At 38.9% G+C, this 14,965-nt stretch overlaps 1 long non-coding RNA gene across 2 annotated transcripts in view; it reads right to left on the bottom strand.

Moving 5' to 3' along the window:
• Positions 1-803: 803 nt before the first annotated feature.
• Positions 804-14,965, bottom strand: part of LOC115833139 — a 42,112-nt gene continuing 27,950 nt past the window's right edge. The window contains exons 4-5 of one of the 2 annotated variants that reach the window (XR_004028580.1): positions 1,876-1,982; positions 804-842 (exon numbers count right to left, since the gene is read on the bottom strand). This is a non-coding gene — a long non-coding RNA (uncharacterized LOC115833139). Of the gene's footprint in view, positions 996-1,875; positions 1,983-14,965 lie in introns of both variants that reach the window. The other variant, XR_004028579.1, reaches the window with a different exon arrangement.

Here is a 14,965-nt window from a genome sequence, read left to right as displayed (position 1 = left end):
GACAGTTCCTCTTTCCTGTTTTCTTTTCACTTAATAAACCCTGCCCTACTCACCCTACAATGCATCTGCATGTCTAAATTTTCCTGGTCGCAACAAGAAGCCAGTTTTTTTCTATAACACTATTCCATATCTTGGGAGCTTTATCTGAAAAATAGCCATTTGCACAGGACATTCACTTCCCGAGGGTAGGTCCATCTGGGATAACAAATTGCAGATCAGTGGTTACTTAATGAACTTAGGAGGAACATATGACACTGTGTTTCTGAAAACCTGCTTTCTTCAAATCAGGATAGCTAATTAGACTCCAGCTATTATAGAAAGACATCCATTTCGATACTCAGCATTCATCATGAAAAATCACAGCATTCTCCCTCTTCTGTGTAATACAAGAAAATGCCTTTAACTCTCATTTTAAACTGTAGGGGAGGAAAAATAATTGTCTTTCTAACTTTCAGAGTTCTTAGTTGAGATGGACCCCTGTAACAGAAGATACATTAACAAGAGAAAAGCAAACAGAAGTTTATTTATTTATTTATTTATATTATTATACTTTAAGTTTTAAGGTACACGTGCACAACGTGCAGGTTTGTTACATATGTATACATGTGCCATGTTGGTTTGCTGCACCCATTAATTTGTCATTTATATTAGGTATTTCTCCTAACGCTATCCCTCCCTCATCCCCCCACCCCACAACAGGCCCCAGTATGTGATGTTCCCCGCCCTGTGTCCAAGTGTTCTCAATGTTCAATTCCCACCTATGAGTGGGAACATATGGTGTTTGATTTTCTGTCCTTGCGATAGTTTGCTCAGAATGATGGTTTCCAGCTTCATCCATATCCCTACAAAAGACATGAACTCATCCTTTTTTATGGCTGCATAGTATAGCAAATGGAAGTTTAATAACATATATACCTCATGTATACTGGGAGATACCCAAAGAAATGAGCAAATCTCCAAGAGGTGACTTAGAATTCAGGCTTAAGTACCATCTTCTGCTGAAACAAAGAAAGAAGGGTGTTGGGAAGGCCAGTAATGGGGATGTGACTGGAAACAGCACAGTACATAAGAGTAAGGCTTGTTATGCAGCTTTAGGTGGGTGGGTCTCTAGCAACTTAATCATCTTTCCCTTCTTGGTACAGAGAGGGAGACACACTTACAAATGGACATTTTTCTTTATAGGTGTAAGTTTCCCTTACAAAAGGGAAATGTTTGTGTTTTCAAAACTTCTCTTGTGTCTAGTGTCTAAAAATGATCAGCTCAAAGTAATCTTTATGCCGAAGAGGCATATTTTGGGGTAGCACATTCTCATCTCATACACCACTCTGTACAGACCGTGACCCTACAGCAATGACATTCCCTCAACTCTATCAGAAATAATTGGATAATAACTTCTCCTATACTATTTGATTTCTCTTTTCTGTAGCAGACACTTGCGGTGCCTCAATCACTTCCCTTGGCCACTACATTTCAGCACAGCTGTGAAGGACAAGTCTGTGCAAGTAACCAGCATCCCACCTCAAGCTGTGCTGTGGCATCTCACAATTTGGACTTTCTCTGCAGTCACTGAAAGCAACTCAGCCCGCCTCTCCCCTAAACAGGCACACTTGGAAGTGTATGGTGCCAAAGTGCCTCTAGCAAAACCCACAATCAATGGGAGACTGAATTAATAGATGGGTGTCCCAGTCTCCCTGTCCTTCCCTGAAACATCTCTGAGGGATTCCACAAAGTTTCTTAGAAGCTCTTCAACAGAATGGAGCCCCAGTTGTCCACAGAGGTAGCTAGCTCAGTAACTCCACGTTTGTCCCATGCTTCTGCCCTCTCACTTCTGCTTCCTGGGATTCACTCCCAAAGAAACTACCTGAGCCCACATACCTGTCTCAGGCCCTCCGCTTTCAGGGAAACTCAAATGAGGACATTCTTCTCGAAGACAACTGGAAGACATTTCAGTCGCATGGACAAGACACTAAGTTGATGTTCCCCTAAAGAGTGAGAAATAAAAATAAAATCCTGAGCCCCCCAACCAGCTGAACAGAACCCTCTCTTGGCAAAGGGTACCAGAGAGAAACCTTGAAAACTGCGCTCCTGGCCATGATGACATGGGAGATTGAACTTGCCTGGTTCACCTCCCCTGCAACCTTGCTAACAGCCATGAGGCTTTCTTTCTCAAGGGTTAAACAGAAGCCAGCCATCGGGAAAGACTGGCTCCACCAGTGATCTCCACCAACCTTGTGACTGTCCTTCCTTTTGCAGTTTTGACAAAATGACCACTCAGCTTTCCTTCCTGACAAGAGAACACCGAACATGAAGTGGCTCTGGCCGGTTTATAGAGGATGCATAGTGAGGGTTTTTGTGTTCCCTGCTTCACCTTTTGAGTCAGAGGGCTGAAAACTCCATCCTCAGATTATACTTATGCCACCATATTTTGAACATGACGCCCATGGACAGGCATGAAGCTCAACTGTGTTTGTGCACGTTTCTCCTTTCATATATTTGTGCCTTTTCCTATAGCTGATTAAATATGTATATTCAGACAGGGCATGTGGCTCATGCCTGTAATCCCAGCATTTTGGGAGTCTGAGACGGGAGGTTCACTTGAGGCCAGAAGTTCAAGATCAGCCTGGCCAACATGGCGAAAACCCGTCTCTACTAAAAATACAAAAATTGGCTGGGCTTGGTGACACATGCCTGTAATCCCAGCTACTTGGGAGGCTGAGGCATGAGAATCACTTGAATCTGGGAGGCAGAGGTTGCAGTGAGCCAAGATGGGGCCACTGAACTCCAGCCTGGGCAACAGTGAGACTCTGCCTCAAAAACAAACAATTGGGAGGCCGAGGCAGATGGATCACTTGAGGTCAGGAGTTTGAGACCAGCCTGGCCAACATGGTGAAACGCCTTCTCTATTAAAAAATGCAAAAATAAGCCAGGCGTGGTGGTGGGTGCCTGTAATCCCAGCTACTCGGGAGACTGTGACAAGAGCATCACTTGAACCTGGGAGGCGGAGGTTGCAGTGAGCTGACATTGTGCCACTGCACTCCAGCCTGGGTGACAGAGCAAGACTCTGTCTAAACAAACAAACAAACAAACAAAATGTATATTCAGCAACCCCATTTAGCATAAATTCCTGTCTTTTTCTTCCCTCCTTCAAAGTGCCTGTTTCTGGCTTCTGGCAGGAGGCTACACTTCCAACCCTGTCAGAATGGCCACCTGAGGGCTGCAATTCTTTATAAAAAACAAAGTTCACATTTCTAAATTTATGAACCTCATCATTCTTCAGTTGACAAGAGAAACATTTTTATTAATCTTTCCCCAAATTTTGGAATTAGCTTTCAACGTAGTATATACATCCCCATTATGCAACCCCAAGTATTTCAGGCCTTTTAAGTGGCATCTCGTTATCTGACTACCTACAGCACGATATGATTTCAGTAAAATGGTCAGTGGTGAAATTGCTGAAACCTAAAACTAGAATACAAGGCAATCTTTCCATGTACCTAAGAAGAAATCTGTGGTCATATTTCCAACATGAATGCCAAAATTCTATGCATGCTTTTGTTTGTACAGACTGCTACAGTATATAATACAGAGCTGGGTGCAGCGGCTCACACCTGTAATCCCAGCATTTTGGGAGGCTGAGGCGGGTGGATCACTTGAGGTCAGGAGTTCAAGACCAACCTGGCCTACATGGTGAAACCCAGTCTCTACTAAAAATACAAAAATTAGCCAGGCATGGTGGTGCACGCCTATAATCCCAGCTACCTGGGAGGCTGAGGCAGAAGAATCACTTGAACCTGGGAAGTGGAGGTTGCAGTGAGCCAAGATAGTGCCACTGCACTCCAGCTTAGGTGACAGAGCAAGACCCCATTTCAAAAAAATGAAAAAATAAAATTTATATATTTTTAATTATTTATTTGTAAATAAATATGTATAATAAAATATGTTATGAAAAGTACAAAGACTTTGCTAAGATTTCAAGTTGTTTCAATAGGATTTTTTGTATTGAAAAATCAGTACTAATTTTCAAATGTAAGACACAAGAATTTAAATATCATAATGAGCAACTCTTTCAAGGAAAATTGAAAAGAGATAACACAGAACCTGGTGAAATTTTTACAACAAATGTATGTTTAAGATTTTGAACTTTAAATTACAATCAATTAAGTAAAACCAGTTCTATTTTAATACAAAATCATTAAAAAAAATGTATTTGTTGAATCGTTTGATTGTTTTTAGAATAATGCCAATTAAATGTTTCCTCCCCTGGTCTTACATAGAAGGTTTGTAAATGAGAGAAGAAAACTTCTTTTGTCTGCTGGAGTCAACACAGTTTTTCCAAGATGGAGAATTTGACACATTCAGAAGTTAATATTGGCTGAAAGAGTTACGATAATTGGCCTTTTTCGGATCATATTTGATTGAGTCTTCTGGAGTCGCTAAATCATTGTTCTTAATTTTCATTGTCTTAGAATATAAACTAGCTGACTTGGAGTCAGGGGTTCAATTCATTTTGAATAAGACTTAACACCTCCCCTTACATTAAAAGACTCTTAAGGCTGTTACTGCTTAGGAATGGTTTGGGTAATGAATAGGCGTATTGTCCCTGAAGTTAAACTTGCTTTTAAAGCAAGGCAAAGACTTTTTGCAATTAAAATGTTTGAATCTTTTTGAAGCCTAAAATAACTACTTAAAGGAGTAAATATATGTATATTCATTAAGTTCAAAAACAAATTTCCATCTACAAAACCAGAATTGTCTCATCAGTTCTTAAGGTAATTTCATTTATTACTTTGCTTTCATTTGAATCTTTTCTTCGTGAATTGTCTTCCCTTTAAAGAAATGACTTTTTACAAAATACTAATAGTGCCTCACACTTGCATGGCACTTTCAAGTACTGAAATGACCTTAACTTAACATTTTTTTAACTGAGGCCCAAAAAAACTTTGTCAGACAATGATAATATCCTATTTTACTGAAGAAACTGAGGTCACACTGCTAGTAACTGGCAATATCCGCATTCAAATCCAGGTCTTCCAGCTCCAAGTTTAACAATAAGCCATTTGTTCCACAAGTACTAACATTTCCAAAAAGAATTCTGTAAAAATCACTTCAAGCATTCCACAAAGTGAAATAGAAGCACAATTCTCAGCAGTGGTATTCAAAGTCAAAAAGGGAGGTTTCTCCCTCATGGAATGAACTTGAGCAGGTAGTTAAGCAGAGAACACCAGCTCATCTAGAAGAGTTGATGGTCACCTCCCAGGTTTTTGGACTCTAGGAAACATGGTTTCATTGAGCCTGCAAGACAACTGCAGCAAACTGATACAACATGATAGCTTTAAAGGATTCATTTTAATCTATCCAATCATTGATCCATAAAGTAAAAAATCTCTCTTAAGTACAACTTGACACAATAGACTGTAAAAATTCTGTGGGACCTGTTAGGGTTTACCACAATAATGGCATTCTGCATTCATCTGATAGACAAGAGCAAATCTTAGAGACATGCTAATGCTCAGGAAAGAAGTGACCATTGATCAATGACATGAGATGGCAGGGCGTTAACCATGCAATCCCAACCAAATGTCCCCTGTGGTTCCACCTGCATAATCCTTGACCTGCTTCTGTGTGTTAATCTTAACTTTACTATGTGTATAGAGTTCTCCAAAGAGATAGAACCAATAGGTGGGAGATAGATAGATGATAGATAGATAGATGTTACTGGAAAAAGGGTCTCGTCCCAGACCCCAAGAGTGGGTTCTTGGATCTCAGACAGGAAAGAATGCAGTGTGAGTAGCAGAGTACAGTGAAATTAAGATAGTTTATTAGAGACTACTCTTATTACAGAGTAGGGCGTCCTCAGAAAGCAAGAGAAGGAACGCCCCTAGTTCAAACATAATGCTTGCTTATACACAATGTTAGAACTAAGAATAATGTGCTTTATTATTATACAAAGGCTTGTGATTAGCTTGTAACAGTCTATTAGTATTGTTCTTCTCTTGTTTACCTATTGATATCAGCAAGAATTTATGGGTGTACTATAATCTTTAAAGTGAAACCTATTCCTAAACTAAGAATGCTTTTTATTCTGTTGTACAGGCTGGGGTGCAGTGGCACAATCATGGCTCACTGCAGCCTGGATGTCCCCATTCTCAGGTAATCCTCCCACCTCAACCTCTTGAGTAGCTGGGGCCACAGGTGTGTGCCATCACTCTTGGCTAATGCTTGTATTTTTTGGAGAGATGGAGTTGCACTATGTTGCCCAATCTGGTCAAGTGATCCACCTGCCTCAGCCTCCAAAAGTGCTGGGATTATAGGTGTGCACCACCTTGCCTGGTCTGTTCTTAAGACATCTGGATATCAGGACATTTCCTTAAGTTCTGGGTCTTAGCATAATTAACTTGTTCCTTCAACCATAAACATCTTGTGACCAAGAGTACCTAAATTCCTGGGAATATAACCCAGAAGGTCTCACCTCATTCAGCCTTTATTGAAGAGGGAGTCACTCTGGTTTGGATGCCAATGGCAGACAGTTACATAGATAACAGGAAATTTATTAGGGGAATTGGCTCACGTGATCATGGAAACTAAGAAGTCCCACCATAGGGAGTCTGCAAGCTGGAGAATCAGGAGAGGTGGCAGGATGGGTCAGCCCAAGTCAGAAAGCCTCAGAACAAAAGAAGCTGATGACGTAACTCTCAGTCTGAGGCTTACAGCCTGATTACACAGGGGGCTGCTTCTTGTATGAGTCCTGGAGCCCAAATGCTGGAAAACCTGGGATTCTGATGTCCGAGGGCAGCAAAGAGGGTGTTCCAGCTCCAGAAGAGAGAGAAATCAAATTCACCTTTTCTCTGCCTTTTTGTTCTATCTGGGCCCCCAGCCAACTAGATGGTGCTCACCTGTGTTGAGGGTGGATCTTCCCCATTTAGTCCATCTAAGAGATTGGTGTGACACACCCAGACAGAATGTCTTACCAGTTATGTAGGTATCCATTAATCCAGTCAAGTTGACACCTAAAATAAACCATCACACTATGCTTCTGTCTTACTAGCAGTTATATTTTGAGGAAATGGATCCCTATCCTTCATATAAAATGTATGGTACTCTGTGACTTAGTAAAGTAACAAATGACTTAAAATGACTTAACATCTGTGGAAAATATTTAAAAGCATTAACATTGATGTTACAGTAAGGTAGCATCACAAAGTCCAGGACTATTTCTCAGGAGCCAAGAAATAAAAAGGCACCATAACAAGGCCAGGTGCGGTGGCTCACGCCTGTAATCCCAGCACTTTGGGAGGCTGAGGCAGGTGGATCACAAAGTCAGGAGATCGAGATCATCCTGGCTAACATGGTGAAACACCGCCTCTACTGAAAATACAAAAAAAAAAAAAAATTAGCCGGGTGTGGTGGTGGGAGCCTGTAGTCCATCCCAGTTACTTGGGAGGCTGAGGCAGGAGAATGGCATGAATCTGGGATGCAGAGCTTGCAGTGAGCTGAGATCATGCCACTGCACTCCAGCCTGGGCGACAGAGTGAGACTCCGTCTCAAAAAATAAAAAAAGAAGGCATCTTCATGGAGGGATGGCCTGGCAGAGGCCAGCAGAGCCTAAGCAGAATGAAACAGCACCCGTGGAGGGTGGAGAGTAGAGTGGCAATGGAAGCTTTGCCACATATAGCGGACTGTTGGAGGGAAACAGGTGTGATGAAATAAATAAATATATTCAGTATAATTGGCGAACCAGGTTTCTCACTGTCAGAGAAGAAAGCTACAAATATTGAAATGAAAGAAAAACAGAATGAACTCAGTGGTGTTGAATTGAAATGGAAGGAATTGGTATGAATTTATAAATTTATATAAATGTAGACATATGAGTAACAGATATATGGGTGCATGTCTGCATATTATTATATATGCCTTAGTTTTTGTCCTCCAAAACAGTCTGGAGGCAGTGACACCCCAAGAGTAATGAGTACATTTAGCACCCAAGTCTTGGCTTCTAAATACTATTCTCATTACAAAGAAACAGGACCCTTTAGCAAAATGACCAATTCCCAGATGGGAAAGAAAAGGTACAAAATGAGCCTAGAATCTTTTATTGTACCAGAAAGTCAGGAAATACTTAAAGAATAATAGAGAAATGTCAAAAGATTATAAAAGCAATCAAAGTGGCTCCCACAGCAACAATTTGAACATTAAAATAAATAATCATAATAGTGGATTTTAGTCCATTAAATAAGTAGACCACAAATCTATAAAAGTATAAAGAAAGAGGCCAGGTGTGGTGGCTCACGCCTGTAATCTCAGCACTTTGGGAGGCTGAGGTAGGTGGATCACCTGAGGTCAGGAGTTCTTGACCAGCCTGGCCAACATAGTGAAAATTAGCTGGTTATGGTGTTGGACACCTGTAATCCCAGCTACTCGGGAGGCTGAGGCAGGAGAATCACTTGAATCCAGGAAGCAGAGGTTGCAGTGAGCTGTGATCATGCCATTGCACTCCAGCCTGAGAAACTCCGTCTCAAAAAAAAAAAAATAAAATAAAATAAAAGATATAAAAAAAGAAATGAATAACATGAAAGTTTGAAGAGGAATGAGATGTTTGCAGAGTTTTAAAGTACTTCACCATGAAATACTTGTTATTTCTTAAAGAGGAAAGAGTAAACGACTGTGAAGAAACCTGGGAATCACCACCCATCTTGACCCAGTTATCACAGAGACATCATGAGTCACTGAACAAGTCACAGTCATGTACCACAGACAGCATGCAATGAGGGGGCAGCATTATTTCTGTGATATCCCTGCCAAAGATGCATGGATTTAATACTGAGATAAAATCAGCCAAATCCTTATTGAGAGAGAGTCCACAAAATACCTAGCCCATGAGTTTCATAATTGTCAAATTTATGAAATTCGAGAAAAAATTTAAACTTTCCAAAGCCTACAAATGCTTAAGAGACAGGGCAGTAAAATGCAGCCCATGATTCTAAACTGGATCCTCTTTCTACACAGGACATAATTGGGCCAACTGGCAAGCTTGATGTTAACAGTATCAAGGTTAATTTCCTGATTTCAATGGTTGTATTTCGATGTATGATAGTGTCTTCATTTGTAATCTACCGAGGCATTCTGGGGTCATAAGGCATCGTATTGGCAATTTGCTTTCAAATGGATGAGGAGAGGGAGCAAAAATTCTTTGTACTTTTCTTCCAACTTTCTTGAAATTTTATTCTTGTTTCAAAAAATGTCAAGCTTGATGAATTGTTATAAATATTTGGTATATATTATTAAATGTATAAGCATATGACATTAAATTTTCATAAAATAAAATGAATATATATAACCTGTAAGAGTTGCACTCCATACTTTAACTGATGTTCTAATTGTAAACCCTATACAGAGTGTAGATTAAAATAAACTGATTAATGTATCATATGATATAAATAAATCAAATGGAGAGTAATTGAACAAATTAAATTGGACTCAGCTACTATCCAGCCCCCAATCTACATTCAAGCAGAAGTAGAAGTAAGAGAAATCATTCAATAAACTACAGTTCTATTTAGCTTCATAGAATAGCAAAATGACATCTGTTAAGCTCCTTGTTTGCCCTCTCTGGGCATTTCCGTACAAATTTGACTATGAAACAAGCTGGTCTCACATCAAATTAAAAGGAAAAAGGAAATGATTTTATGCCTGAAAATGATACAACCCCTTTTCTTTCCTTTGTGCAATGTGATTTAAACATGTGTATAAATTTTTTAAAATATTTGATTCAATAATTAAATTTTATGGTTAGCATTTGTTTCATTATACCAGTAAGTGATAAATGGTAAAAATAAAGTTGCAGATTGTCATTCTGGCTTGCCAAGGTTGAAATAGATGTTCTAGAATGGTGTTTCCTCCCCCAAATGGTCCTGATTATATTAATGTTATTTCAGCCCATATGTAATTACAATTCGCCATTTTTTCAATTGCTTTTTCTTTTTTTCTTTTTTTATTATTAATTTTTTTTGCACACAAAACAATAAACATTTTCTAAAAATACATACAAACAAAAAGATGCATATCAAACATATTAGGAGGGGTGCACATGGGAAGACGGGGAATAGAAATGGGGGGTGGGAATTAAAGAAAATAAATGAGAGAGGAACTTTGTATGGATCAATGATAATAACTCAATCCTCTATTTGACAAAGAAGAAGGAGAAGGAAGAGGAAGAAAAAGAAAGTGGGATTCAATTGCTTTTTCTTAAGCAATTACAATTAACTGGCACCATGTCCTGTTTATAAGAGGCAATGTCATGCAGTGAAAAGAAGACAAGAGATAGGAGCCAGCTCTGCCACAATCTAATGGTGACTTTGGATGAAAACTTAACCTCAGTATGTCTCCGCTTCTGCTTATATAAACTACAGTACCAAGCAAGACAATTTCTAATGTTCCATTGAATTTGTCTTACGTCTTCATTTGCATCCAAACTATTGTCTTAATTAAATTGCAATGACCAACTTAAATTTCCTTTTACTTTTTCGTAGTGCCTAGTTTTTTGTTGTTTGTGTGTTTGCTTTTCATATGGCCTCATAAGTTGTCAACAAGCTCGGTAACTTGTCATAAATTTGTAGAGGTTTTCTATAAAATAGTAAAAAATTTATCCACTATAAGCAAACATGTTATTTCTGTGTTGTTTCAATTCATTCTTCCAATTTTAAACCTGCTAAAAAAATGCATTTTTAGTGGGATAAAAGCCTGCTATATGTCAACCATCTCTGTGTTTGTCTTCTGATATGCGCACCTGAGGACCAATTCTAGTAGTATAAATTATATTAAAAATCCAGGCTATTTATAGGATACCAGTGAATTGGTAAATATAAAAATGTATGTACTGTAGAAGCAGTGATAGAATCTATAAAATGTAGAATTTCTATAAAACATACATTTGCTAATTCAAGATACTCTTAGGTTATTTTGCTTATTAAGGCTTTTCTTAGAAATTAACAATAAAGATGTAAATATCAATTTAGAACAAATGAGCAATGAATTTGGTTATAATTGTTTAAAAGCTTAATGTTTCTTGGTATATGTAACTTAATTATGTATATATTAATTAAATGTATAACTTAATTTATGCCCATTGTTTCATTATGTGAATTATTTGCAGAATATAGGCTTTTCACAATGTGGTAAGATGGATGGAGGTTGCTAGGTAATATAATTCATTCCTCATAAGTTAACTTACTCAGGGATGGAATGTTGAAATGAAGAACTCTTTGGTAACATCAGATAAAATATTATTTTAATTAGGTATTTACTCTTTTATAAAAAGTCCACTTAATACAAATGAATTTTTAAAAATTCAACATCCCATAAATTCCAAGAGTCTCTATAGGCATTAAACTGACACCAGCACAAACACACTGATAAAATTTCTTCTCCTTTTTTCTTTTTTTTTTTTTTTTTTGAGGCAGGGTCTCACTCTGTCACCCAGGCTGGAAGGCAGCGGTGCCATCTCAGCTCACTGCAGCCTCAACCTCCCAGGCTCAAGCAATCCTATCTCAGCCTCCTGAGTAGCTGGGACCACACATGTGCACCACCACCCCTGACTCATTTTTTTTTTTTTTTGCAGAGACAGGATTTCACCATGTTGCCCAGGCTGGTCTTGAACACCTGGGCTCAAGTAGTCCACCTGCCTCAGCTTCCCAAAGTGCTGGGATTACAAGCATGTGCCACCTCGCCTGGCCTAAATTTTCAATGATAAAGACAATTCATATAGATAGTCAGGGACAGCAGTGGGCATCTGTAGTCCCAGATACTTGGGAGGCTGAGGCGGGAGGGCCACATGAGCCTAGAAGTTTGAGGCCATCCTGGGAAACATTGTGAGGCCCCATCTCTAATATGAATAAATAAATAAATAAATAAATTGTTTCCACAAATTAAGACACAGAAGTACGAGAGTTCTTCTCAGATGGTGTGGTTTTATAAAAAGGAAAACACTACAAAAGAACCATCATAAATAATTTTTTAGTACTTTGAAAATTTATTCCTGTCAATTCAACTCAGATTATAGTCAAAATATTCATCAGAATGTAATAAGCCATGTTAGCTAATAATAAACTCCTATTCCCTAGGAAATAACATTCAAGCTACTTATCCGGAATTCTAATTGTTCTATGCAGCAAAATTACATGTACGAATAATATATTTAATTTACTAAAACAAAATCCTCAAAGTTACAAGAAACCAGATATAATAAAAAGATATTCACAGTTTCTAGTAGCTATGGTTATTGGATGGGTTAGAGATCAACAAGAAGAAATAAATCAAGGTAGTAAACTCTAGAATGTATAACAGAAGGTAGTTTAATCTCTGCATGGGAGAGTTCTCATTCCCAGAATCTCAAAAGAATTTTACACCTTGGATACTAATACTCAGCAAAGTGCTCCCAGTGGTATAAGTAACATTTTCATTTTTCAGGGAAAATAAATTAAGACAGAATAGTTAATGAAGAATATTCACACATTAATTTACCATAACTATAACCTTGTGGGTTTTTTTTCCTGGGGGAAAGAAGAGATCCATTTTTCCCTGTGCCAATTCTGGAATATGAATTAACTGAAGAGTTTAAGGCAATGGGAAGGGGCTTGGATATTTTTAAATATTTGAAATCTCTAGGAAACCACACAAACGTAGACACAGCCTATAAATCCCCAGACATGATTAGCAAGAAGCATGGAACGAGAAATGACACAATCCTGCATACTTGGCTTGGGAGCTCATTCCTGCCTCTTCACGTCTGTAACTGCAGCAACAACCACAGGACCCAGCACGTAAGAGGTGCTCTCTAAATATTGGTTGAATCGACAAATTAATGAACCTTCATCTTCAACTGTACAGTCTTTTCATGTGAAAAATCAGAAAAGAACTTCCTGTCCAGTGTCTGACTCAGCGCTTGGCATTTTCCTTTATGCTCATCCTCAAGCTTTGTGCTTCTTTGGATTTTCCAAAACTCCTCTGGCCCTGCTGCCACATGAGCACAACATGACTGAGATGTACATTCCACCTTTTGATCATTTAGGGTGGAATCGACTGTTTAATTTTCCTTGCCCTTTGGGAACCCAATTTAAAACATTTGTAATCTTTGTCCTCTCCAAACAACATATTTTAGTTCACACTTAATAAAATGTGCTAAAGATTCTATTTATGTATGATTCATAATGCTAATGAATTCATCAATCCCATTATCACGCATCATTCTGTAAATGTCAAACAGGATGTAGCTGACAAGTTCATTGCCCTTAAATATAAGTGCATAGATGTGTACACATTTGCCCTTGATGAGGGTCATCCATGGCTATCCTTTGACTTTCTATGTTTCTGCTATTTGAATGTCAATAATTGTATATAATTTTCACATTATTCTGTGACTACATGTCAAAATTTCCAAACATCTATGCACATTTTTATATAATTAAATGTGTATCCTTTACTACTTTGTAAATGAGTGCCCTCTTTTCGAAAGTGGTTGAATCCTTTTATTTTAACATTTTTAAATCTTTATTGCCGTTTGGGACCAGTGGATGCTTTCATAGAGTCTTAGTTGAGGTTTCCTAGAGGCTGAACCTGAGGTAGCGATTCTTATGCAAGTGGTTTATTGAACTTACTAGTTTTGGAAGAAACTAGTAAGAAGGTGAGGGAAGCAGAAAAGGGCAGGAGGAGAAGCAAATGCAAGTTGTGGTTACAGCAGAAGTCTGGCCTCAGCCTGATGTCATAAGAAGTTTAGGAACAAGAATGACACCAGGAAAATTGTCCCAACTTAAGGCAAAAAAGCAGGATTTTCACACCAATCAATTAACTGGGTGTGTGCTGCCCATGGTTGGGGTGGATACATACCACCCAAGGCAACTTACAGGGAGGTGGCCCGAGTCTACTGAGGACAATTCTCCACCGAATGGGGTAGTTGTGGGCTTTTCGCAGCCAATACTCAGGACACAGGAAGGTGGGTGCACAGTCCTACTAGTAGGGTTGTTTTCTGATGTTTTATTTTACCAAAAGAAAAATAGAACTCTCTATGGACTGATGGTCTAGTTTTATTGTCTTAGTAATATATGTACTTATCATTTTTTAAATATGTAAATGTATTACTTAGGCCGGGCGCGGTGGCTCACGCCTGTAATCCCAGCACTTTGGGAGGCAGAGGCAGGCGGATCATGAGGTCAGGAGATCAAGACCACGGTGGAACCCCGTCTCTACTAAAAATACAAAAAATTAGCTGGGCACAGTGGCGGGCGCCTGTAATCCCAGCTACTGGGGAAGCTGAGGCAAGAGAATGGCGTGAACCCGGAAGGCGGAGCTTGCAGTGAGCCAAGATCCCGCCACTACACTCCAGCCTGGGAGACAGAGCGAGACTCCGTCTCAAAAAAAAAAAAAATGTATTACTCTAAACAATAAAACTGTAGTAATTTGGTAACCAATGACTGGACAAGTAAAGAATTATGAGGCAGATGAAAACAGTATACAGTTGGCCCTTGAACACCATGGGTTTGAACTGCACAGGTCACTTATAGGGGATTTTTTTCAAGAAAAGTTACACCAAGTGTGCCTGCCTCTCCTGACTTCCCTTCTACCTCCTCCATTTCTTCTGTCTCTGCCACCCCTGAGACAGCAAGACAAACTTCTCCTTCTCCTCCTCTTCCTCAGCCTATACAACCTGCAGATGATGAGGATGAAGACTTTTATGATCCACTTCCATTTAATGAACAGTAAATATATTTTCTTTCTTATGATTTTCTTAATAACTGTTTTCATTAGCATGCTTTATTGCAAGAATACAGTATGTAATACATACAGCATGCAAAATATGTGTTAACTCTTCATGTTATTGGTAAGGCTTCCAGTTAACAGTTGGCTATTAGTAGTTAAGATTTGGGGGAGTCAAAAGCTATATGGGAAGTCTCAGCGCCTCTAACCCCCTCATTGT

The sequence above is a fragment of the Nomascus leucogenys genome, chromosome 25, assembly GCF_006542625.1.
Source record: "Nomascus leucogenys isolate Asia chromosome 25, Asia_NLE_v1, whole genome shotgun sequence".
NCBI lineage: Eukaryota > Metazoa > Chordata > Mammalia > Primates > Hylobatidae > Nomascus > Nomascus leucogenys.
Note: the sequence above shows the minus strand (reverse complement) of the source record. Positions and strands in the feature narration are given on the sequence as shown.